Below are 4,691 nucleotides of genomic sequence, written 5' to 3' on the forward strand. Positions count from 1 at the left end.
GAAGAATGAGTAGAAATGAGTAGAAATTAGATTTATCCGTGAAAACAAGCTGAATTGGTAAGAACTCTTCCTCCTGAGCTCTGAGTTTTGATTTGTTCACGGATTGTTTAAAAGTCAAACGAGTCGTTCAGAAGAGCTCTCGATCAATACAAAAGGAGGAATAAGACGTATTGATGTTATAGCAGCTTGATATGCACTTAGAATCACTTTAACTGTCGTTTGTATTGATTTGAAACTGTTTACACGAGTTGGTGACACTTCGGCAGAGCTTTGCTATCGGAATCAGGAGTTTCAAATGAAGACCCAAGACCTCATATATATAGGAGATGCCAGACCGCACGATCCTGTTTCACACGACCTGGTCCAGGTCGCACGACCTGGTCCAGTCCGCACGAACTGGTCACTTCGTGCGAAGTGGCTGGTTTCGGTCTGTTTCCCGTTTTTCTCGTACTACGTGTCTTGGTCTATATATTCTATTACATGACTCGATACAAGACGAAGTCAACAGACATATGCACTAACATCAGCATACAAAGTAATCTAATCTATTCGAACAACATCAGACACAAAAACTGCACCAACACAAGTATGGTTACAAAAGTCGTTAGGCGCTCCCTAGTCGGAGGTGAGAGTACTCAGGAAGTACTCGGCCTAGGAAGAGAGTACTCGGGGAGTATTCGACCTAGGCAGAGAGTATTCGACCTACTCAAGGAGTACTCGGCCTCTGAGACCTTGTTTTACAACCAAGGTGCAAGAGAACTTGTGGAAATGAAAGAAGTCCATACTCAACCCTGCATGGTAGTACCAGTCAAAGACCAAGAAAGTGTTAACGTTAGATAAGAAAAATGTGGTTGTTCAAGAGATGGAGGGGATAGTGGACATGGAAATGACGATGGTGGTGAAGGCGGAGATGATCAGGGCAGACATGGAAAAGACCATGGAGGTGAAGGCAGAGATGAGAGGGGTTATGGAAAAGATTAAGGTGGTGTATATAAACTGTAACACAACTGAAAGTGCTACAGAAACTTGTTTCACAAACCAAATCACAGCCAAACTGCTTTGATATATCAAAATTAAAACAAAACCATTTCAATTAAAATCCAAAAATAAGATCTCAGATATTTGTAAATCATATTTATGTGCATTTAAAAGTAAAAGCATCTATAAATAAGCAGACTTTGACTCCCATTTCCAAGATCAATTTCCCCACATTTAAACGAAATAAAATGAAAAGAAGTCTTCTTTAATGTTGATCAAACAACAACACGACTGGAGATCACCTGCCATCTGCCAATACACAAATATTGGTTAAATTATTTTCTCATATGATGAAAGGTCATCATAGATAAACTTGCAATATTGCTAGAAAAAAAAGAGGTTTGATTATACACACCTGTAAGTTAGAGGGCATCATAAAAGTAAAGCCTGTGGAGGCCCCTGGGGGTGATCCTGTGCCGACAAATAGGACATTTGTCTCCTGTTGAAAGGGAACTTTTTATGCAGCCTTTACAAAAAATGTGACCACACCTTGTGGTCGTCTCTTCAGTCATTGGACCCAAGCAAATTGGGCAGGTGTAAGTAGGCAGTGGCGGCGATGGCGGTGGCAATGGTGCAACAGGTGCGACATGCGACTATAGAAAGAAACCAGGGTTTAAGTATATGGTAATTGCTTGCCCAAAAGAGAAAAGGTAGACACCTAAAACAGCCGAAACTAAATACACACACAATTTACATATATACCAGTATGTACAATTACATATATATATATATATATGTTCCTATGTGTAACATACAAGATAAAATGTTGGTTAAAGGATTGCATCATACCTCAGTAATCACGGTGGATGGCTGCAGGTTATGTTCAAGTGGATCACTTTGCTGGTTGCGTGCTGAGATTTCTACCATTTTACAAATCACATAATATTAATTGTAACATAAAAATGAAGTTAAAAATAAGAATGCTACAACACACATTTTCACATGCAAGTACAAAGTAAGAAGAAAGTAAAAGCTTTTAAATGTTCAAACAGGTCACACCACCTTAACCTCCAAACCTCCACCTATGGAGGCTATTAAAATACTTTCTTTGGTTTTATATCGTTTTTGTTAAATAAACAGTTGTTTATATCATATACGATTTGTAAGTATTCATTATACATTTATGTATCTAAGTAAGTAATCAGAGGTTTTTGAAATGAAGAAACAAAAGATAGAGAATAAATAAGCGAGACTGTAACAACAAATTCAAACCGATGTCATTAAATACATTTACATATCAATCAAGATTTCAGAATGGTTAATATATGCATAAACTACTAGTTTTGAGAGTCACAAGCATTCAGTTACAAAGTGGTAACAAATAATAGAACCTAATGATAAGATGACGAGTACTTCATGTAAAAACCTGTGTCAAATTTTGGAACACAACTTATAAGGCTCACCATGTAAAAAGCACATCTCGAAACCAAATATAAAAGCAACAGTTAGAAATCAAAAGCAAGAAACAACAAAAGGTTACAAATCTATTTCCCGTGTCGAACACTCAAATCTCACAGCCTTAAACAAAGATCATATATTTTGTCTAGGATCTTAACTCCACTAGAAGTTTAAGTTGCAGATATGAGAGTCAGGTATGAGTATAAAAAAGATATCCAAATGTCATACAAGTCTAAAAGGAAACGCAGTTTCAATATCCAAGCTCTGGTTTTATGTTTATCGCGATCCATAAACAGAACACAGTAGATAGTCAAGGACACATTACTGCTGTGTTGCTATTGTAATTTTATAATCTCCAAAAGATAACCATAAAAATAAAAGAAATAAATATTCATAGATTTAATACTAGAGAAGCCTCTTACGAAACCCTTATTTGATATTTTGCTATTAATGACTCAATGAACTATTAAAATAAGCCTTGTATATGAAACCGTAAACCTGAGCTACAATGATTCTCCCAATACGAAAAACTGAGCTATAAAAAACAGCCAAACATGGTCAAACATATCTACCCAAGTCCCAGTTGACACATGAATCCTCAAACAAAAGTACTTTTTCCTGCGATTAACATGATTTTAAACTGTGATAATGTATAGAATATTAGCCCGACTACTTAAGTTCTTTCATTAAGGTCATCTAGTTATTGGGATTAATTTTATTGGCCATCAACTGACCAATGTACGTATTTAATTCATTTATATCTAGTCTTGCCATGTATATTCACAGGTTCTATATGAGGAAGACGCCTCTTAGAGTTCTATGAAACCTGGGTACGACTATTCATATTATTGACTCAATGCATACACAATGAAAAAAAGAGTGAACAAGAATATTCTCAGATTCTATATATTCTATAAAGAAGCATGTTAGAGTTATGTGAAACCCTCATTTGAGTATTCATGTCACTAATGACTTCTATGAATATAGAGGATGAACACGTGGTTGTTCGATTAGAGAATAATATCAAGTTTGCGTGTTTACCTGACTCGGAATCAAAAGTATAAGTCTCTCGAGCTCTTCTAGAGCTTCCAGCCTGACATAAACAAGTGCCTCTTAATAAGTTAAACACTTACAAAAAATGTAAGGGATCCTCTTTTTTAGTATATAACACAGAATGTAACTGTTTAAAGGCTGTAGTGAAATATGATTACATCATCATTAAAAGCCTCATAAGGACTAACTGGATCACATGGCGTATACTGAAGGGTTAGGTCTAGAAATGAATCCTCAGGTATGTCTGGTTGCCCCCTTTGACAGCTCTGACCCAAGGGGATGGCTGGGAATGTGAATTCCAAATCCAAGAAATTACTTTGACTGTTCATTGTCTGATAAATTACGGAAACGAGTAATCAGAAAAAAAATAAACTTTATAATTATAAGATATAGCAAAATCATTCAAGATAGGATTAAATAAATGCCCATTAATAAACTTAACACTTAAAAATGTAAAGCACTGTCTTTTTTTAGCATATAACGCAGAATGTAACTGTTGAAAGGCTGTAGTGAAATATGATTACATCATCATTCAATGCCTCATCGCGACTAACTGGATCACATGGCGTATACTGAAGGGTTAGGTCTAGAAATGAATCCTCCGGTATGTCTGGTTGCCCCCTTTGACCGTTCTGACCCAAGGGAATTGCTGGGAATGTCAATTCCAAATCCAAGAAACTTCCATTGTTCATTGTCTGCAAAATTACAGAAATGAGTAATCAGAAAGAAGAGAAAAGGTAGACGCTCGAAACAGCTGAAACTATAAACATAGACACATTCATATAGATACACACACACATGTACATGTGTATGTATGTACATTTACATGTATATATGTACCTATGTGTAACATACAAGATAAAATGTTGGTTAAAGGATTGCATCATACCTCGGTAATTAATCACGGTGGGTGGCTGCAAGTTAAGCTCAACCGGATCAGTTCGCTGGTTGCGTGCTGCAATTTCCGCCATTTTACAAATCAGTTTATATTAATTGTAACATAGAAAATGAAGTTAAAAATAAGAATGTTATAACACACACACAATTTCACATGTAAGTACCAAGTAAGAAGAAAGTAAAAGCTTTTATATGTTCACATAGGTCACACCGCCTTGACCTCCAAACTTCCAACTATGGAGGCCTATTACAAGATTTTCTTTGTTTTTATATCGTTTTTGTTAAATAAACAGCTTTTATCGCAT

The 4,691-nt window shown here is 36.0% G+C and overlaps 1 long non-coding RNA gene across 1 annotated transcript; it reads right to left on the bottom strand.

The window, feature by feature from the left end:
• Positions 1-1,411: 1,411 nt before the first annotated feature.
• Positions 1,412-3,529, bottom strand: LOC110934810. The gene is made up of 3 exons (XR_002588643.2): positions 3,478-3,529; positions 1,828-1,898; positions 1,412-1,631 (listed from the first exon to the last, which is right to left on the bottom strand). It is a non-coding gene; the product is annotated as an uncharacterized LOC110934810 (long non-coding RNA).
• Between the last annotated feature and the right edge of the window lie 1,162 nt (positions 3,530-4,691).

The sequence above is a fragment of the Helianthus annuus genome, chromosome 4, assembly GCF_002127325.2.
Source record: "Helianthus annuus cultivar XRQ/B chromosome 4, HanXRQr2.0-SUNRISE, whole genome shotgun sequence".
Lineage (NCBI taxonomy): Eukaryota > Viridiplantae > Streptophyta > Magnoliopsida > Asterales > Asteraceae > Helianthus > Helianthus annuus.